The sequence below is a fragment of the Oncorhynchus gorbuscha genome, linkage group LG12, assembly GCF_021184085.1.
Source record: "Oncorhynchus gorbuscha isolate QuinsamMale2020 ecotype Even-year linkage group LG12, OgorEven_v1.0, whole genome shotgun sequence".
Taxonomy (NCBI): domain Eukaryota; kingdom Metazoa; phylum Chordata; class Actinopteri; order Salmoniformes; family Salmonidae; genus Oncorhynchus; species Oncorhynchus gorbuscha.
In genome coordinates this window covers 41,171,023-41,193,827 of record NC_060184.1, presented here as the reverse complement: position 1 = coordinate 41,193,827, position 22,805 = coordinate 41,171,023, and the positions used below count along the sequence as shown (strand labels likewise).

The window sequence follows — 22,805 nt, the reverse complement described above, 5'->3', positions numbered from 1 at the left end:
TTCATGTCCAGTAAAAGCCAGAGCTCTTCAGTAAGCGGAGGGCTACTGGTGAGCGCTACTACTCAGGTCTCTCCTTCAAGATCCTGTACTACCTTGTCGGTCCATCTACGCTGGACCGGTTCGGCAGCTTCCTGCAGTGCCTTGATAGACTCTGGGGCGGAGGGCTGTTTTATGGACGAAGCCTGGGCTCGGGAACATGACATTCCTCTCAGACGGTTAGGGGAGCCCACGGCCTTGTTCGCCTTGGATGGTAGTCCTCTCCCCAGGATTCAGCGTGAAACGCTACCTTTAACCCTCACTGTCTCTGGTAATCATAGCGAAACCATTTCTTTTTTAATTTTTCGTTCACCTTTTACACCTGTTGTTTTGGGCCATCCCTGGCTAGTGTGTCATAATCCTTCTATTAATTGGTCTAGTAATTCTATCCTCTCCTGGAACGTCTCTTGTCATGTGAAGTGTTTAATGTCTGCTATCCCTCCTGTTTCCTCTGTCTCTTCTTCACAGGAGGAGCCTGGTGATTTGACAGGGGTGCCGGAGGAATATCACGATCTGCGCACGGTGTTCAGTCGGTCAGTCGGTAGATTATCGAGGGCTGAATGACATAACGGTTAAGAATCGTTATCCGCTTCCCCTTATGTCTTCAGCCTTCGAGATCCTGCAGGGAGCCAGGTTTTTCACTAAGTTGGACCTTCGTAACGCTTACCATCTCATGCACATCAGGGAGGGGGACGAGTGGAAAACGGCGTTTAACACTCCGTTAGGGCACTTTGAATACCGGGTTCTGCCGTTCGGCCTCGCTAACGCTCCAGCTGTCTTTCAGGCATTAGTGAATGATGTACTGAGAGACATGCTGAACATCTTTGTTTTCGTTTACCTTGACGATATCCTGATTTTTTTCACCGTCACTCCAGATTCATGTTCAGCACGTTTGACGTGTCCTCCAGCGCCTTTTAGAGAATTGTCTTTATGTGAAGGCTGAGAAGTGCTCTTTTCATGCCTCCTCCGTCACATTTCTCGGTTCTGTTATTTCCGCTGAAGGCATTAAGATGGATTCCGCTAAGGTCCAAGCTGTCAGCGATTGGCCCGTCCCTAAGTCACGTGTCGAGCTGCAGCGCTTTCTCGGCTTCGCGAATTTCTATCGTCGTTTCATCCGTAATTTCGGTCAGGTGGCAGCTCTTCTCACAGCCCTTACTTCTGTCAAGACGTGCTTTAAGTGGTCCATTTCTGCCCAGGGAGCTTTTGATCTCCTCAAGAAGCGTTTTACATCCGCACCTATCCTTGTTACACCTGACGTCTCTAGACAGTTCATTGTCGAGGTTGACGCGTCATAGGAGGGCGTGGGAGCCATTCTTTCCCAGCGCTCCCGTTCTGACGACAAGGTCCACTCTTGCGCATATTTTTCTCATCGCCTGTCGCCGTCGGAACGTAACTATGATGTGGGAAACCGCGAACTGCTCGCCATCCGCTTAGCCCTAGGCGAATGGCGACAGTGGTTGGAGGGGGTGACCGTTCCTTTTGTCGTTTGGACTGACCATAGGAACCTTGAGTACATCCGTTCTGCCAAACGACTTAATGCGCGTCAAGCTCGTTGGGCGCTGTTTTTCGCTCGTTTCGAGTTCGTTATTTCTTATCGTCCAGGCTCTAAGAACACCAAGCCTGATGCTTTATCCCGTCTCTTCAGTTCTTCAGTAGCCTCCACCGACCCCGAGGGGATTCTCCCTGAGGGGCGTGTTGTCGGGTTGACTGTCTGGGGAATTGAGAGGCAAGTAAAGCAAGCACTCACTCACACTCCGTCGCCGCGCGCTTGTCCTAGGAACCTTCTTTTCGTTCCCGTTCCTACTCGTCTGGCCGTTCTTCAGTGGGCTCACTCTGCCAAGTTAGCCGGCCACCCCGGCGTTCGGGGTACGCTTGCTTCTATTCGCCAGCGTTTTTGGTGGCCCACTCAGGAGCGTGACACGCGTCGTTTCGTGGCTGCTTGTTCGGACTGCGCGCAGACTAAGTCTGGTAACTCCCCTCCTGCCGGCCGTCTCAGACCGCTTTCCATTCCCTCTCGACCGTGGTCTCACGTTGCCTTAGACTTTATTACCGGACTGCCTTCGTCAGCGGGGAAGACTGTTATTCTAATGGTTGTCGATAGGTTCTCTAAGGCGGCTCATTTTATTCCCCTCGCTAAGCTTCCTTCTGCTAAAGAGACGGCACAAATCATCATTGAGAATGTTTTCAGAATTCATGGCCTTCCGTCAGACGCCGTTTCGGACAGGGGTCCGCAATTCACGTCTCAATTTTGGAGGGAGTTTTGCCGTTTGATTGGGGCTTCTGTCAGTCTCTCTTCCGGTTTTCACCCCCAGTCTAACGGTCAAGCAGAACGGGCCAATCAGACTATTGGTCGCATCTTACGCAGTCTTTCTTTTCGTAACCCTGCGTCTTGGGCAGAACAGCTCCCCTGGGCAGAATACGCTCACAACTCGCTTCCTTCATCTGCGACCGGGCTATCTCCTTTTCAGAGTAGCCTCGGGTACCAGCCTCCTCTGTTCTCGTCCCAGCTCGCCGAGTCCAGCGTCCCCTCCGCTCAGGCTTTTGTCCAACGTTGTGAGCGCACCTGGAAGAGGGTCAGGTCTGCACTTTGCCGTTATGGGGCGCAGACTGTGAGAGCCGCTAATAAGCGTAGGACTAAGAGTCCTAGATATTGTCGCGGTCAGAGAGTATGGCTCTCCACTCAAAACCTTCCCCTTAAGAAAGCTTCTCGCAAGTTGACCCCGCGGTTCATTGGTCCGTTCCGTATTTCTCAGGTCATTAATCCTGTCGCAGTGCGACTTCTTCTTCCGCGACATCTTCGTCGCGTCCACCCGGTCTTCCATGTCTCCTGTGTTAAGCCCTTTCTTTGCGCCCCCGTTCGTCTTCCCCCCCCCCATCCTTGTCGAGGGCGCACTTATCTACAGGGTCCGTAAGATTTTGGACATGCGTCCTCGGGGCCGTGGTCATCAGTACCTAGTGGATTGGGAGGGGTACGGTCCTGAGGAAAGGAGTTGGGTTCCATCTCGGGACGTGCTGGACCGTTCGCTGATCGATGATTTCCTCCGTTGCCGCCAGGTTTCCTCCTCGAGTGCGCCAGGAGGCGCTCGGTGAGTGGGGGGGTACTGTCATGTATTGTCATGTTATGTCTTGTTCCTGTTCTTTCTCTTCACTTCGTTTCCCCCTGCTGGTCGTATTAGGTTACCTTCTCTCCCTTTCCTTCCCCCAGCTGTTCCTCATCTCCTCTAACTACCTCGTTTACTCTCTCCCACCTGTTCCCTTTTTTCCCTCTGATTAGGTCTCTATTTCTCTCTCTGTTTCTGCTTCTGTCTTTGTCAGATTCTCGTTGGCTTCACCCTTGTCCCGTCCTGTCATAATCTGCCTCTTCATCAGATGCTACGTGTTATCAGGTACCTCTGTCCTCTACAACCCGCGCCTATCTGGAGAGACCAGCAGTCTGTTGCCGCTAACCCTGCTATTCTCCTCTGCTGCTAGAAGGGGACTCTCCTGTAAAGATCAGAGGACTTTATGATTTTTTTGTCGCCCTCTCTGCGGGTTGTCTATTTTGTCAATCGTTACATCTGAAGAGGATATATGTCTTCCCTGTGTTTGGACATTAAAAGACTCTGTTTCTGTTAAACCGCTTTTGGATCCTCACTCACCTGCATAACACACAATATTCCAAATTGGTAAATTGAAATGAGAAAAAAATAACTTTGTTTGAAAAAGCCCCTAAATAAGATCTGGTGCAACCAATTACCTTCAGAAGTCACATAATTAGTTAGATTGCACACAGGTGGACTTTATTTAAGTGTCACATGATCTCGGTGTATATATACACCTGTTCTGAAAGGCCCCAGAGTCTGCAACACCACTAAGCAAGGGGCACCAACAAGCAAACGGCACCATGAAGACCAAGGAGCTCTCCAAAGTTGTGTAGAAGTACAGATCAGGGTTGAGTTGTAAAAAAGTATCCGAAACTTTGAACATCCCACGGAGCACCATTTAAATCCATTATAAAGAAAATGGAAAGAATATGGCACCACAACAAACCTGCCAAGAGAGGGCTGACCACCAAAACTCACAGTCCAGGCAAGGGGGGGATTAATCAGAGGGGCAACAAAGAGACCAAAGATTACCATGAAGGAGCTGCAAAGCTCCACAGTGGAGATTGTAGTATCTGTCCATAGGTCCACTTTAAGCCGTACACTCCACAGAGCTGGGCTTTACGGAAGAATGGCCAGAAAAAAAGCCATCGCTTAAAGAAAAAATAAGTAAACGCGTTTGGTGTCCACCAAAAGGCAGTTGGGAGACTCCCCAAACATATGGAAGAAGGTACTCTGGTCAGATAAGACCAGAGTAAATTGAGCTTTTTGGCCATCGAGGAAAACTCTGTCTGGCACAAACCCAACACCTCTCATCACCCGAGAACATGATCCCCACAGTGAATTGTTGTGGCAGCATCATGATGTGGGGATGTTTTTCATCGGTGGGGACTGGGAAACTGGTCAGAATTGAAGGAATGATGGATGGCGCTAAATACAGGGAAATTCTTGAGGGAAACCTGTTTTAGTCTTCCAGATTTGAGACGGGGACCGAGGTTCACCTTTCAGCAGGACAATGACCCTAAGCATACTGCTAAAGCAACACTTGAGTGGTTTAAGGGGAAACATTTAAATCTATTTTAATGGCCTAGTCAAAGCCCAGACCTCAATCCAATTGAGATTCTGTTATATGACTTCAAGATTGCTGTACACCAGCGGAACCCATCCAACTTGAAGAAGCTGGAGCAGTTTTGCCTTGAATGGTCAAAAATCCCAGTGGCTTGATGTGTCAAGCTTATAGAGTCATACCCCAAGAGGCTTGCAGCTGTAATTGGTGCAAAAGGTGGCTCTGCAAAGTATTGACTTTGGTGGGTGAATAGTTATGCACGCTCAAGTTCTTATTTTTTGTCTTATTTCTTGTTTGTTTCACAAAAATATTTTGCATCTTCAAAGTGTTAGACATGTTGTGTAAATCAAGTGATACAATCCCCCCCCCCCAAAAAATATATATATAATAGTTAAAATGCCAAGGGGGTGAATACTTTCGCAAGCCACTGTATCAATGGTCATGAAGGAAGGAGACTGGGAATGGAGGACACTTCAAAGTTTGGGAAAATAGACTGTCTAAACAATGAGGGAGCAGTTGTGACTTGCCAGTGTATTGTGAGTTTAATCTATTTTTGATAATGCCATATGTTGTAAATTTCCAGAGGGCAGTCTGTCAAATACTTTGAATGAGAAGCAAACAAAAGCTCACAACACGAGAGGACAACACACCCTGGTGTCCATGGAAACGGTGAGATGACCAATGTAGCCCTTCCTCCCGTCTATGCCTTGGAACTCTTTAGGGCTCATATGGATTTTATCTCTGGTAATTCAACCATTATTGATTAAGTCGGCACTGACACTCTTATCAGCACTTCCCATGAATTTAGCTGGGGATTGCCACGGCCTTCATGATGCGATATTATCACAATACTTTGTTGGTATGATATGTATTGCGATTCTCACGATTTATATACAGTTCTAGTCAAATGTTTGGACACCTGTTCATTCAAGGGTTTTTCTTTATTTGTGCTATTTTCTACATTGTAGAATAATAGTGAAGACATCAACACTTTGAAATAACACACATGGAATCATGTAGTAACCAAAAAAGTGTTAAACAAATCTAAATATATTTTACATTTGAGTTTCTTCAAATAGCCACGCTTTGCCTTGATGTCAGCTTTGCACAGTTTTGGCATTCTCTCAACCAATTTCATGAGGTATGCACCTGGAATGCATTTCAATGAACAGGTGTGCCTTGTTAATTTGTAGATTTTATTTCCTCAATGCGTTTGAGCCAATCAGTTGTGTTGTGATAAGGTAGGGGTGGTTTACAGAAGATAGCCCTATTTGGTAAAAGACCAAATCCTTATTATGGCAAGAACAGCTCAAACGTATTGATGGACTATCGTTTCTCTTTGCTTAACCTCTGCAGAGCGCCAAATTCAAATAAATTACTATAAAAATCAAACTTTCATGAAATTACACATGCAAGATCACAAATTAAAGCTACACTTGTTGTGAATTCAGCCAACATGTCAGATTTCAAGGCTTTTTGGCGAAAGCAAACAATGCTATTATCTGAGGATAGCACCATAATAAACAAAGAGAGAAAATCATATTTCAACCCTGCAGGCGCGACACAACTCTGATATAAAAATGTAATTAATGCCTTACCTTTGACGAGCATCTTTTGTTGGCACTCCAATATTTCCCATAAACACCACAAATGGTCCTTTGTTTGATTTAAATCCATTGATATATATCCAAAATGTATTTGGTGCGTTTGATCCAGAAAAACACTGGTTCCAACTTGCGCAACGTGACTACAAAATATCTCAAAAGTTACGTGTAAACTTTGCCAAAACATTTCAAACTACTTTTGTAATGCAACTTTAGGTATTTTTTAAAGTAAATAATCAATCAAATTTAAGAATGGATGCTCTGTGTTCAATACAAGAGGAAAACAAACTGTAGCTAGCATTCTAGTCTCGCCTCTGTCTAACAGTACACTTCAAGTTATCCTTGTTCAAGATGGCCATACTTCTTCATTACACAAAGGAAAAACCTCAAACAATTTCTAAAGACTGTTGACATCCAGTGGAATCGATCGGAACTGCAAGAAAGTCCCTGGATTCCCAATGAAAAAACATTGAAAAGTGACCTAAAAAAAATTCTCAATGGTTTGTCCTCGGGGTTTCGCCTGCTAAATAGGTTGTGTTATACTCAGACATGATTCAAACAGTTTTAGAAACTTCCGAGTGTTTTATATCCATATTTACTAATAATATGCATATCTTATCTTCTGGGGATGAGTAGCAGGCATTTCATCCGGACATGAAAATACTGCCCCTGTCACAAAGAAGTTAAAGACATGGTCAGTCAATGCGGAAATTTTCAACAACTTGGAAAGTTTCAAGTGCTGTCACAAGAACCATCAAGCGCTATGATGAAACGGGCTCTCATGAGAACCTCCACAGGAAGTTACAGAGTTCAAGTATAGACGCATCTCAACATCAACTGTCCAGAGGAGATTGCGTGAATCAGGCCTTCATGTTTGAATTGCTGCAAAGAAACCACTACTAAAAGACACCAATAAGAAAGAGACTTGCTCGGGCCAAGAAACACAAACAATTAAAAAAAATATATATTTTTATTTTTTACATTTAACCTTCATTTAGCTAGGCATGCCAGTTAAGAACAAATTCTTATTTACAGTGACGGCCTACCGGGGAACAGTGGGCTAACTGCCTTGTTCAGGGGCAGAACGACAGATTTTTACCTTGTCAGCTTAGTGATTCTATCCAGCAACCTTTCAATTACTGGCCCAATGCTCTAACCACTAGGATACCTGCAATGGACGTTAGACCAGTGGAAATGTGTCCTTTTGGTCTGAGTACAAATTGCGACACAGAGTATGTGAACGGATGATCTCCGCATGCGTAGTTCCCACCGTGAAGCATGGAGGAAGTATGATAGTGTGGGGGTGCTTAGCTGTTGACACTGTCTGATTTTATTTAGAATTCAAAGCACACTTAACCAGCATGGCAACCACACTTTTCTGATGCAATATGCCATCCCATCTGCTTTGCACTTAGTCCCACTATCATTTGTTTTTCAACAGGACAAGGGCCCAATACACATCTAGGCTGTGTAATGGCTATTTGACCAAGAAGGAGAGCGATGGAGTGCTGTATCAGATGAGCTGGCCTCACCCGACCTCAACCCAATTGAGGTGGTTTTGGATGAGTTGGATTGCAAAGTGAAGGAAAAGCAGCCAACAAGTGCCCAGCATATATGGGAACTCCTTCAAGACTGATGGAAAAGCATTCCAGGTGAAGCTGGTTGAGAGAATGCCAAAAGTGTGGAACGCTGTCAAGACTAAGGGTGGCTACTTTGAAGAATCTAAAATATATTTAAGATTTTTTTGGTTACCTGATGATTCCATATGTTATTTAATAGTTTTGATGTCTTCACTATTATTCTACAATGTAGGAAATAGTTTTTAAAAATAAAAATGTGAACCCTTGAATGAGTAGGCGTGTCTGAACTTTTGACTGGTATTGTATATATTTCAATTTGATGCTGTGATTTTATTGCGATTCAGTGTTCCAAACATATTGCTCACCATATCTCTGCTGCAGAGGGACAAGATAGCCATGAAAAAAACAACACTTTTTTTATCAGTCATGGAAATAAAAGTACTGAAAACAAATTGGCTACCTTTTTTTAAAGATGGGGAACAAGCTATGAAGGAAAAATAGCCAACTAGGGCATGAATGTGATATTGTCTATATAATCGTCAAATAATATCACTATGTAACTCACTTTTGTTTTTTTACTACCCATGAGCAGTTTGTCTCTCTGTTCAAATAACCATCATTGGTCTGATTTGCACAATCAATTCTACCATGTTGACACTTCATTTGTATTCTCAACAAATCAGTGCCCCAGTTTCATCTTAGATGGAGTAGGAATGTTTAATAAGCAGAACTATCTGCACATTTTAAAAACATGTTAAAACATTAACATTATCACCCATATGCTGACCCTGCCCTCCCTGTGTCCAGCCGACACGGAGCTCCAAGGGTAGCAGACTGTTCGGGGAAGAGGAGGAACAGCGCCTCCCATCCAGATCCCCTAGAAGGAGCCAAAGGGTCACCTCTGTGCCCCAGGTAAGGGCTCCAGCTCATACAGATGGGCAATGCAGTCTCTCTTTTTGAGGTCGACCGATTAATCGGAACGGCAGATTTACTTATGGCCGATTTTCAAGTTTTCATAACAATCGGAAATCGGTATTTTTGGACACCGATTTTTATTTCAGAAAAAAAGTAATATATATATATATATATTTTTTTACACCTTTATATAAATATTGTTGTTAGATTGTACAACTGACAATATTATTTCATAATTATGTACAATTCTGGCAAATTGATTACAGTCTTTGTTAGGAATTAATAGACTTCACACAGTTCGCAACGAGCCAGGCGGACCAAACTGCTCCATATACCTTGACTGCTTGCACGGAACACAAGAGTAGTGACACAATTTCCCTAATTCTAAGAAATGCATGTTAGCAGGCAATATTAACTAAATATGCATGTTTAAAAAATGCTTACTTACGAGCCCCTAATCAACAATGCAGTTTTCTTTTTTTAAAGAAGAAAAAAGATGATGATAATAATAAGAAATATAAGTAACAATTAATTAAAGTAACAGTAAAATAACAATAGCAAGACTATATATACAGGGGGTACCGGTTAGTTGAGGTAATATGTACATGTAGGTACAAGTGACTATGCATAAATTATAACAACAGAGAGTAGCAGCGGTGTAGGGGGGTCAATGCAAATAGTCTGGGTGGCCAATTGATTAGGTGTTCAGGAGTCCTACGGCTTGGGGGTAGAAGCTGTTTAGAAGCCTCTTGGACCTAAACTTGGCACTCTGGTACTGCTTGCCGTGTGGTAGCAGAGATAACAGTCTGACTAGAGTGGCTGGAGTCTTGGGCAATCTTTAGGGCCTTCCTCTGACACTGCCTGGTATAGAGGTCCTGGATGGCAGGCAGCTTAGCCCCAGTGATGTACTGGGCCGTACGCACTACCCTCTGTAGTGCCTTGCGGTCGGAGGCTGAGCAATTGCCATACTCTTTCTTGATGATGCAGCTGTAGAACCTTTTGAGGATCTCAGGACTCGTGCCAAATATTTTTTGTTTCCTGAGGTGGAATAGGTTTTGTCGTGCCCTCTTCACGACTGTTGGTAAGCTTGGACCATGTTAGTTTGTTGATGATGTAAACACCAAGGAACTTAAATCTCTCAACCTGCTTCACTGGTTAGGACATCTACTTTGTTTATGACACAAGACATTTTTGCAACAATTGTTTCCAGACAGATTATTTCACTTATTCACTGTATCACAATTCCAGTGGGTCAGAAGTTTACATACACTTAGCTGACTGTGCCTTTAACTTCTTATTGCTGGGGGGCAGTATTGAGTAGCTTGGATGAATACGGTGCCCAGAGTTAACTGCCTGCTACTCAGCCCCAGAAGCTAAGATATGCATATTATTAGTATATTTGGATAGAAAACACTATGATGTTTCTAAAACTGTTCGAATGATGTTTGTGAGTATAACAGAACTCATATGGCAGGCAAAAACCTGAGAAAAAATCTGAGATTTGTAGTTTTTCAACTCATCCCCTATTGAAGGTTTAGTGGGATATTGGTCATCTTGCACTTCCTAAGGCTTCCACTAGATGTCAACAGTCTTTAGAACGTTGTTTGATGCTTCTACTATGAAGGGGGCTGAATGAAAGGGGAATGACTCAGAGGTCTGGCAGAGAGCCCATGGGCTCGTGACGCGCGGTCATGAGAAACACCATGGGACCCTGCAGCCGTCATACCGCTCAGGAAGGAGACACATTCAGTCTCCTAGAGATGAACATACCTTGGTGCGAAATGTGCAAATCAATCCCAGAACAGCAAAGGACCTTGTGAAGATGCTCAAGGAAACGGGTACAGAAGTATCTATATCCACAGTAAAACGAGTCCTATATGGACATAACCTGAAAAGCTGCTTAGCATGGAAGAAGCCACTGCTCCAAAACCGCCGTAAAAAAAGCCAGACTACAATTTGCAACTGCACATGGGGACAAAGATTGTACTTTTTGGAGAAATGTCCTCTGGTCTGATGAAACAAAAATATAACTGTTTGGCATAATGACCATCGTTATGTTTGGAGGAAAAAGGGGGATGCTTGCAAACCAAAGAACACCATCCCAACCATGAAGCACGGGGGTGGCAGCCTCATGAGGCATGAAACAAAATAGATAGCATCATGAGGCAGGACAATTATGTGGATATATTGAAGCAACATCTCAAGTAATCAGTTAAAGCTTGGTCGCAAATGGGTCTTCCAAATGGACAATGACCCCAAGCATACTTCCAAAGTTGTGGCAAAATGGCTTAAGGACTACCTTAATTCTTGTTCATTTGTTTTGGTATGTTTTCTTGTAGAAATTTACTAATGTGACAACCCCAGATAAGAAAGTGTCTCAGATAATTGGTCTGCGATTGAGAAACCTCCTCAAACTGCCAAAAGCACACAAATGGTGCATCTACGAGTGGTTTTATTCTAACATAGACAGGTAAGCTGTATTACATACTTTCACAGTGAGTTATTATAAGGACAATGACTTCTGCCTGTGTTTGAAAGAGATCCTAACCTGAAGACCAGGAAGTTGATCCGTGTGGAGTGGGGGAATATCAGGAGACTGATGGGAAAACCCAGACGGTATTGTTCATTATTATTGCATATTCTCTTTTCAAAGCGTGGCCCTCCAAATCAGATTTTTATTTCAAAGCTCTCTTACATAGAACATTGTCCTGATCATATAGGCCTAGACCATGTCCAAAACAACAAAAATACACTAAGTTCATACATTTTCTGTCATGTAAATTGTGATTTCGTGTCTTTCTACACAATACCACTACTAATATTTCCAATCTGGGATGTAAACTTGATAAAGTATTCAATCATTTTGCTGTGTATTTCGAATCAAGGCATTAGAATGTACCAGAGGCCACCAAAATAGAGCTCCTTCTGCTAAAAATGTTTAACCCGGGGGTGGCCTGGCTGGTTATGTACTTGTGGAAAACACTGATCCCATACACCACGCCAGGCCATTGAATAATGCAGGTCTTGGCGATATAGGATCTGCTCCTTCAGCTTCAATATATACAATTAACTACAAGCAATGAATGTGGTAAGCTATACAAATCCCCCAAAACAGCAGAGCCAGAATACTGTGTAGCTACGGCAGAAAGCACTATTTAGATATTATCAAATGATCCAGCTAAGTCATTCTACCATATCAAGGTTGTGTCCTGACTGGCCTATGAGGATCAGGTTACAGTGGATCATGGTTCTACAGAGAGATCTCTTCCTCCCGCACAGGTGGAGAGGTATAGAGGGATTGGTTGAGGGGTTTATGATCTCACATCCATCGTAAATTGTAAGGCAGCAGCCCAACCCTTCTGGTCTGTAACGTGAGAGGCTGGAATATCTGTGTGATTGAGGAAGAGTTTACGGCCCAAAATGCCAGAACATCAAATAAATTGACCTTTGGACATTATATTTCAGCCAAAATGGTGGTAAAACAATGATAGATGGAATATGAAAATGAATGTCGATTTTTGTGCTGTCATTAAAACTTAAATGAAGACGTTATAACAAAAACGTTACTTGAAGAGTTATTATTTGTATATGATGTTTACATCCTTTTTGTTGTGTAGAAAATATCCAGATCAAAGAGAACTGTGATTTTAGTTGTCTAAACGAGATCATAGTAAGTTCTAATACCTTTCCTTGTAACTAGCTACAAACCAGGGAACCCAGAGAGCATGTCATAAAGACGGAAACGGCCCTTTTGACCCGAGGGTATAAAACATGTGCGCTAAGAATTTACATATCAGACTAAGTTGACCATGCGCTGCAGCTGCGAAACGCAACACGAGTTTGAGGAAGACAAAGGAACCTTTTAACAATCAATGCTATGGTTGATTACTGTATCTAGGAAGGTGAATTCAAGCAGGACCACCCAGTTATTCTTTTCAAGTCACCGGTTGTCTACACGGCCCTCCTACCCACGTTGGGAGCGTCGACACGGCTGATTAGCCTCGCCTCCTCAGAAGCTCATTCACAGAACGAGTGCAAGGAAACAGACAACTAAGAGAAAGGACATGGCTCTCCCGAGTGGCGCAGTGGTCTAAGGCTAGCTGTGCAACTAGAGATTCTGGGTTTTTAGAAAAAGTGCAACTAGGCCTATTTGTTTTTAGAAAAAGTTTCAAACTATATTGCTGTTCATTGTCTATATATACACTACTCGTTTAAAAGCTAGAGAGAGGCCGGTGGAGATTCGGTACGTGAATTGCGCATGAAGCGAACAGTGAAGAAAACCAAGATGTGTAAATTAGAAGTTAATATATTAATGCAAAAAATATCAGTCAGTGTTTGCACAGATTTAGATAAAGTGCTCACTTAAATTAAAATGTAGTGTCATCATAGCCACCCACTGCTTCACTAAATTGATCATTAGACTATGGACAGGTTGTGTGCATTTGTCTATTTTCTAATAGTTGTCAATTAAATCTTCATGCCTATCAGAACTGTTTCAAAACGTCTTCTCACTGTCAACTGCGTTTATTTTCAGCAAACTTAACATGTGTAAATATTTGTATGAACATAAGATTTAACAACTGAGACATAAACTGAACAAGTTCCACATACATGTGAATAACAGAAATTGAATATTGTGTCCCTGAACAAATGGGAGGGTCAAAATCAAAAGTCAGTATCTGGTGTGGCCACCAACTGCATTAAGTACTGCAGTGCATCTCCTCCTCATGGACTGCACCAGATTTGACCTATTATTTCTGTGAGATGTTACCCCCTCTTCCACCAAGGCAGCTGCAAGTTCCCGGACATTTCCGGGGGGAAAGTCCCTAGCCCTCACCCTCCGATCCAACAGGTCCCAGATGTGCTCAATGGGATTGAGATCCAGGCTCTTCGCTGGCCATGGCAGATCACTGACATTCCTCTCTTGCAGGAAATCATGCACAGATCGAGCAGTATGACTGGTGGCATTTTCATGCTGGAGGGTCATGTCTGGATGAGCCTGCAGAAAGGGTACCACATGAAGGGGGAGGATGTCTTCCCTGTAACGCACAGAGTTCAGATTGCCTGCAATGACAAGAAGCTCAGTCTGGTGATGCTGTGACACACCGCCCCAGACCATGACGGGCCCTCCACCTCCAAATCGATCCTGATCCAGAGTACAGGCCTCGGTGTAACGCTCATTCCTTTGACGATATATTTCCGAGATGGCATAGCAGTTCAGACGTCTTTTGTCCTCATCTTGTCGTGTCCTGTATATATATATATTTAAACTTTTTTCACATACATTTTATTTTTATTTTCCATCAACTCATCTTCAAAACACTCTCCTGCAATCCGCCTCACCAATTTATATTTATAAATAAGTATTATTTACCTGGCTAGCCAGAAACTCCAAGAAGCTAGCCAGAAACTAGCCAGAAGCTAGCCAGAAGCTAATCCAGAAGCTAATCCAGAAGCTAGTTCAGAAGCTAGTTAGCTTCTTTACTGGCAAATCATTAGTATTCAGCTAACCACGGTTTGTGGTCATCAGCTATCCTTTAGCTCGAAAATCTATCGCCAGTTTTGTACGGCACAGCGCGGCTCGGAACGGAACATACCGGACCAATATTTCTCTCCATGTCCCTGGATTTCAACTGCTCTCTGGACATTCATACCCGGATCTCACAGCTAGCTAGCTGCTATCCGTGTGACTGTCGGCTTTCGTCGATTCCGGAGCAAACATCAATTACTCCGGAGCTAGCCAGCTCCTTCAATCACTCCTGGGCTGCAGTCACCTATCCGGACCCGTTTTACTGCCTACGCGGAGCCCCACCGGGCCTTCACAACTGGATTGCTGACGTTATCTACCCGAAGGAGATCCAGCTGGCTCCTCCGTCGCGACGTTACCTGAACGCCCATCTGCGGCCTGCTAACCGTTAGCTGTCTTACCGGCTGCTCTCAGAATAGACAATCGGACAATTTATTTATTTTGATTATTATTATGTTTCTTCTTGGGCCTCTATAACTATCTATTGTTTTTATTTTTTGTTGTTGTGTGATTTGGATTAATCCCCTCTACCACATGGAACCCCACTAATCTACTGACGGAACGCAAGAGGTGGCTAACAACAGACCTCCATCCTATGCTAGCTTGCTACCGATGGCCTGGCTAGCTGTCTAAATCGCCGTGATCCCCAACCAACCTCTCCACTCACTGGACCCTTTTGATCACTCGACTAAGGATGCCTCTTCTTAATGTCAATATGTCTTGTCCATTGCTGTTTATTGGCTTATTTCACTGTAGAGCCTCTAGTCCTGCTCACTATACCTTTATCCAACTTATTAGTTCCACCACCCACACATGCAATGACATCTCCTGGTTTCAATGATGTTTCTAGAGACAATATCTCTCTCTTCATCACTCAATACCTAGGTTTACCTCCACTGTATTCACATCCTACCATACCTTTGTCTGTACATTATACCTTGATGCTATTTTATCGCCCCCAGAAACCTCCTTTTACTCTCTGTTCCAGACGTTCTAGACGACCAATTCTTATTGCTTTTAGCCGCACCCTTATTCTTCTCCTCCTATGTTCCTCTGGCGATGGAGAGGTGAATCCAGGCCCTGCAATGTCTAGCTCCACTCCTATTCCCCAGGCGCTCTCTTTTGATGACTTCTGTAACCGTAATAGCCTTGGTTTCATGCATGTTAACATTAGAAGCCTCCTCCCTAAGTTTGTTCTATTCACTGCTTTAGCACACTCTGCCAACCGGGATGTTCTAGCTGTGTCTGAATCCTGGCTTAGGAAGAAATGTTGTAGTTTGGAAATTTTAATTCCAAACTACAACATTTTCAGACAAGATAGAACTGCCAAAGGGGGCGGTGTTGCAATCTACTGCAAAGATACATTTACATTTTTACATTTAAGTCATTTAGCAGACGCTCTTATCCAGAGCGCCTTACAAATTGGTGCATTCACCTTATGACATCGAGTGGAACAGTCACTTTACAATAGTGCATCTAAATCTTAAAAGGGGGGGGTGAGAGGGATTACTTATCCTATCCTAGGTATTCCTTAAAGAGGTGGGGTTTCAGGTGTCTCCGGAAGGTGGTGATTGACTCCGCTGTCCTGGCGTCGTGAGGGAGTTTGTTCCACCATTGGGGGGCCAGAGCAGCGAACAGTTTTGACTGGGCTGAGCGGGAGCTGTACTTCCTCAGTGGTAGGGAGGCGAGCAGGCCAGAGGTGGATGAACGCAGTGCCCTTGTTTGGGTGTAGGGCCTGATCAGAGCCTGGAGGTACTGAGGTGCCGTTCCCCTCACAGCACCGTAGGCAAGCACCATGGTCTTGTAGCGGATGCGAGCTTCAACTGGAAGCCAGTGGAGAGAACGGAGGAGCGGGGTGACGTGAGAGAACTTGGGAAGGTTGAACACCAGACGGGCTGCGGCGTTCTGGATGAGTTGAAGGGTTTAATGGCACAGGCAGGGAGCCCAGCCAACAGCGAGTTGCAGTAATCCAGACGGGAGATGACAAGTGCCTGGATTAGGACCTGCGCCGCTTCCTGTGTGAGGCAGGGTCGTACTCTGCGGATGTTGTAGAGCATGAACCTACAGGAACGGGCCACCGCCTTGATGTTGGTTGAGAACGACAGGGTGTTGTCCAGGATCACGCCAAGGTTCTTAGCGCTCTGGGAGGAGGACACAATGGAGTTGTCAACCGTGATGGCGAGATCATGGAACGGGCAGTCCTTCCCGGGAGGAAGAGCAGCTCCGTCTTGCCGAGGTTCAGCTTGAGGTGGTGATCCGTCATCCACACTGATATGTCTGCCAGACATGCAGAGATGCGATTCGCCACCTGGTCATCGGAAGGGGGAAAGGAGAAGATTAATTGTGTGTCGTCTGCATAGCAATGATAGGAGAGACCATGTGAGGTTATGACAGAGCCAAGTGACTTGGTGTATAGCGAGAATAGGAGAGGGCCTAGAACAGAGCCCTGGGGACACCAGTGGTGAGAGCGCGTGGTGAGGAGACAGATTCTCGCCACGCCACCTGGTAGGAGCGACCTGTCAGGTAGGACGCAATCCAAGCGTGGGCCGCGCCGGAGATGCCCAACTCAGAGAGGGTGGAGAGGAGGATCTGATGGTTCACAGTATCGAAGGCAGCCGATAGATCTAGAAGGATGAGAGCAGAGGAGAGAGAGTTAGCTTTAGCAGTGCGGAGCGCCTCCGTGATACAGAGGAGAGCAGTCTCAGTTGAATGACTAGTCTTGAAACCTGACTGATTTGGATCAAGAAGGTCATTCAGAGAGAGATAGCGGGAGAGCTGGCCAAGGACGGCACGTTCAAGAGTTTTGGAGAGAAAAGAAAGAAGGGATACTGGTCTGTAATTGTTGACATCGGAGGGATCGAGTGTAGGTTTTTTCAGAAGGGGTGCAACTCTCGCTCTCTTGAAGACGGAAGGGACGTAGCCAGCGGTCAGGGATGAGTTGATGAGCGAGGTGAGGTAAGGGAGAAGGTCTCCGGAAATGGTCTGGAGAAGAGAGGAGGGGATAGGGTCAACCGGGCAGGTTGTTGGGCGGCCGGCCGTCACAAGACGTGAGATTTCATCTGGAGAGAGAGGGGAGAAAGAGGTCAGAGCACAGGGTAGGGCAGTGTGAGCAGAACCAGTGGTGTCGTTTGACTTAGCAAACGAGGATCGGATGTCGTCGACCTTCTTTTCAAAATGGTTGACGAAGTCATCTGCAGAGAGGGAGGAGGGGGGGGAGGATTCAGGAGGGAGGAGAAGGTGGCAAAGAGCTTCCTAGGGTTAGAGGCAGATGCTTGGAATTTAGAGTGGTAGAAAGTGGCTTTAGCAGCAGAGACAGAGGAGGAAAATGTAGAGAGGAGGGAGTGAAAGGATGCCAGGTCCGCAGGGAGGCGAGTTTTCCTCCATTTCCGCTCGGCTGCCCGGAGCCCTGTTCTGTGAGCTCGCAATGAGTCATCGAGCCACGGAGCGGGAGGGAGGACCGAGCCGGCCTGGAGGATAGGGGACATAGAGAGTCAAAGGATGCAGAGAGGGAGGAGAGGAGGGTTGAGGAGGCAGGATCAGGAGATAGGTTGGAGAAGGTTTGAGCAGAGGGAAGAGATGATAGGATGGAAGAGGAGAGAGTAGCGGGGGGAGAGAGAGCGAAGGTTGGGACGGCGCGATACCATCCAAGTAGGGGCAGTGTGGGAGGTGTTGGATGAGAGCGAGAGGGAAAAGGATACAAGGTAGTGGTCGGAGACTTGGAGGGGAGTTGCAATGAGGTTAGTGGAAGAACAGCATCTAGTAAAGATGAGGTCGAGCGTATTGCCTGCCTTGTGAGTAGGGGGGGAATGTGAGAGGGTGAGGTCAAAAGAGGAGAGGAGTGGAAAGAAGGAGGCAGAGAGGAATGAGTCAGAGGTAGACGTGGGGAGGTTAAAGTCGCCCAGAACTGTGAGAGGTGAGCCGTCCTCAGGAAAGGAGCTTATCAAGGCATCAAGCTCATTGATGAACTCTCCGAGGGAACCTGGAGGGCGATAAATGATAAGGATGTTAAGCTTGAAAGGGCTGGTAACTGTGACAGCATGGAATTCAAAGGAGGCGATAGCCTGCAGAGTTCTGTCCTACTATCCAGGTCTGTACCCAAACAATTTAAACTTCTACTTTTAAAAATCCACCTCTCTAAAAACAAGTCTCTCACCGTTGCCGCCTGCTATAGACCACCCTCCTGCTATAGACCCCAGCTGTGCTCTGGACACCATATGTGAACTGATTGCCCCCCATCTATCTTCAGAGCTCGTGCTGCTAGGCGACCTAAACTGGAACATGCTTAACACCCCAGCCATCCTACAATCTAAACTTGATGCCCTCAATCTCACACAAATGATCAATGAACCTACCAGGTACCTCCCCAAAGCCTTAAACACGGGCACCCTCATAGATATCATCCTAACCAACTTCCCCTCTAAATGTTATGCAGGTGAATGAGGACCCAAAAGCGACTTGGCGAAAACAGAGTCTTTATTCCAGTAAAGGAAATAGGCAATACTCCTGGACAATCAGAGCAGAAAACAAAACATAAAAAACTTAATTCCACTCGTAGTGACGAGGACAGACTGGAGACTCGACCATTAACTGTAGGTTGCCTCGGGAAGGCACCGACCGTAGCAGACTCAGACACCTGCTCACACGCAGCATCTGAGGGAAACAAGACACGACAGGGCGAGACAAAGACACAGCACGGCGAACAATATACAAGGATCCGACAGGACAGAAACGGAAAACAAGGGGAGAAATAGGGACTCTAATCAGAGGGCAAGATAAGGAACCGGTGTGAAAAGACTAGATGATTGAGTAGGGGAATAGGAACAGCTGGGAGCAGGAACGGAACGATACAGAGAAGAGAGAGAGGGAGGGAAAGAGAAAAAAGGGAACGAACCTAATAAGACCAGCAGGGGGAAAACGAACAGAAGGGAAAGCAAAATGACAAGACAATATAAGACAAAACATGACAGTACCCCCCCACTCACCGAGCGCCTCCTGGCGCACTCGAGGAGGAACACTGGCGGCAACAGAGGAAATCATAAATCACAAACGGTCCAGCACGTCCTGAGAAAGAGCCAACTCCTCTCCTCAGGACCGTAACGGAAAACGATAAAAAGGGAAACTAGGGTACTACTCTAAAAAAAAAATGAGACACGGGTAGAGAACTGAAAGCTTTAGAGCAAACAGGACCAAACAGGCCAGGAGAGTAACAACTAGGGACAGACTGAGACACAGCAAGGGCAGGAACAAGAACAGGAGAGATGCGGTGGCAGGGAACAGACTGAGACCCAGCAAGACCAGGAGCAGAAGCAGAAAAAAAATTACCAGACTTATTCTGCGCGCAGTCCGAACACGCAGCCACGAAACGGCGCGTGTCACGCTCCTGAGTAGGCCACCAAAACCGCTGGCGAATAGAAGCAAGCGTACCCCGAACGCCGGGGTGGCCAGCTAACTTGGCAGAGTGCGCCCACTGAAGAACAGCCAGACAAGTAGAGACAGGAACGAAAAGAAGGTTACTAGGACAAGCGTGCGGCGACGGAGTGTGAGTGAGTGCTTGCTTAACCTGTCTCTCAATTCCCCAGACAGTCAACCCGACAACACGCCCAACAGGAAGGATCCCCTCGGGATCGGTAGAAGCCACAGAAGAACTAAAGAGACGGGATAAAGCATGAGGCTTGGTGTTCTTAGTACCCGGGCAATAAGAAATAACGAACTCGAAACGAGCGAAAAACAACGCCCAACGAGCATGACGCGCATTCAGTCGTTTGGCAGAACGGATGTACTCAAGGTTCCTTTGGTCAGTCCAAACGACAAAAGGAACGGTCGCCCCTCCAACCACTGTCGCCATTTGCCTAGGGCTAAACGGATGGCGAGCAGTTCACGGTTAGCCACATCATAGTTACGTTCCGACGGTGACAGGCGATGAGAAAAATACGCGCAAGGGTGGACCCCATCGTCAGTATCGGAGCGCTGGGACAGAATGGCTCCCACGCCCACCCCCGACGCGTCAACCTCGACAATAAACTGTTTAGTGACGTCAGGTGCAACAAGGATAGGAGCGGATGCAAAACGCTTCTTGAGGAGATCAGAACAACAATCATACGACCGGTGAGGAGGAAGGGAGTTGGTACTGGACCGACTGAAGACCGTGCGCAGACCATGATATTCCTCCGGCACTCCTGTCAAATCACCAGGTTCCTCCTGTGAAGAGGGAGCAGAACAAACAGGAGGAATAGCAGACATTAAACACTTCACATGACAAGAAACGTTCCAGGAAAGGATAGAATTACTAGACCAATCAAAAGAAGGATTATGACACACTAGCCAGGGATGACCCAAAACAACAGGTGTAAAAGGTGAACAAAAAATCAAAAAGAAATGGTCTCACTATGGTTACCAGATACAGTGAGGGTTAAAGGTAGTGTTTCACATAATATACTGGGGAGAGGACTACCATCCAAGGCGAACATGACCGTGGGCTCCCTAACTGTCTGAGAGGAATGTCATGTTCCCGAGCCCAGGCTTCGTCCATAAAACAGCCCTCCGCCCCAGAGTCTATTAATGCACTGCAGGAAGCTGCCGATCCGGTCCAGCGTAGATGGACCGGTAAGGTAGTACAGGTACTTGACGGAGAGGACCGTCTAGTAGCGCTTATCAGTCGCCCTCCGCTTACTGATGAGCTCTGGCCTTTAACTGGACATGAAATGACAAAATGACCAGCGGAACCGCAATAGAGACAGAGGCGGTTGGTGATTCTCCGTTCCCTCTCCTTAGTCGAAATGCGAATACCCCCAGCTGCATGGGCTCAACACCTGAGTCAGTGGGGAAAGATGGTAGTGTCGGAGAGAGGGGAGACACAGTTAACGCGAGCTCTCTTCTATGAGCTCGGTGACGAAGATCTACCCGTCGTTCAATGCGAATAGCGAGTTCAATCAAAGAATCCACGCTGGATGGAACCTCCCGAGAGAGAATCTCATCCTTAACCTTAGCGTGGAGTCCCTCCAGAAAACGAGCGAGCAACGCCTGCTCGTTCCAGTTACTGGAGGCAGCAAGAGTGCGAAACTCTATAGAGTAATCCGTTATGGATCGATTACCTTGACATAGGGAAGACAGGGACCAGGAAGCTTCTTTCCCAAAACTGAACGATCAAAAACCCTTATCATCTCCTCTTTAAAGTTCAGATAATCGTTAGTACACTCAGCGCTTGCCTCCCAGATAGCTGTGCCCCACTGCCGAGCCCGACCAGTAAGGAGTGATATGACGTAGGCAATCCGAGCTCTCTCTCTTGAGTATGTGTTGGGTTGGAGAGAGAACACTATATCACACTGGGTGAGAAAGGAGCGGCACTCAGTGGGCTGCCCAGAGTAACATGGTGGGTTATTAACCCTAGGTTCCGGAGACTCGGAAGACCAGGAAGTAGCTGGTGGCACGAGACGAAGACTCTGATACTGTCCTGAGAGGTCGGAGACCTGAGCGGCCAGGGTCTCAACGGCATGCCGAGCAGCAGACAATTCCTGCTCGTGTCTGCCGAGCATCGCTCCCTGGAACTCGAGAGTAGAGTAGAGAGAATCCATAGTCGCTGGGTCCATTCTTGGTCGGATCCTTCTGTTATGCAGGTGAATGAGGACCCAAAAGCGACTTGGCGAAAACAGAGTCTTTATTCCAGTAAAGGAAATAGGCAATACTCCTGGACAATCAGAGCAGAAAACAAAACATAAAAAACTTAATTCCACTCGTAGTGACGAGGACAGACTGGAGACTCGACCATTAACTGTAGGTTGCCTCGGGAAGGCACCGACCGTAGCAGACTCAGACACCTGCTCACACGCAGCATCTGAGGGAAACAAGACACGACAGGGCGAGACAAAGACACAGCACGGCGAACAATATACAAGGATCCGACAGGACAGAAACGGAAAACAAGGGGAGAAATAGGGACTCTAATCAGAGGGCAAGATAAGGAACCGGTGTGAAAAGACTAGATGATTGAGTAGGGGAATAGGAACAGCTGGGAGCAGGAACGGAACGATACAGAGAAGAGAGAGAGGGAGGGAGAGAGAAAAAAGGGAACGAACCTAATAAGACCAGCAGGGGGAAAACGAACAGAAGGGAAAGCAAAATGACAAGACAATATAAGACAAAACATGACACTAAATACACCTCTGCTGTCTTCAACCAAGATCTCAGCGATCACTGCCTCATTGCCTGCATCCGTAACGGGTCAGCGATCAAACGGCCTCCACTCATCACTGTAAAACGCTCCCTGAAACACTTCAGCGAGCAGGCCTTTCTAATCGACCTGGCCGGGGTATCCTGGAAGGATATTGATCTCATCCCGTCAGTAGAGGATGCCTGGATATTTTTTTAAATGCCTTCTTAACCATCTTAAATAAACATGCCCCATTCAAGAAATTTAGAACCAGGAACAGATATAGCCCTTGGTTCTCCCCAGACCTGACTGCCCTTAACCAACACAAAAACATCCTATGGCGTTCTGCA

General features: G+C 46.0%; 1 pseudogene; it reads left to right on the top strand.

The window, feature by feature from the left end:
* Positions 1-5,328: 5,328 nt before the first annotated feature.
* The window catches only part of LOC123991694, a 37,311-nt pseudogene continuing 19,834 nt past the window's right edge, over positions 5,329-22,805 (top strand).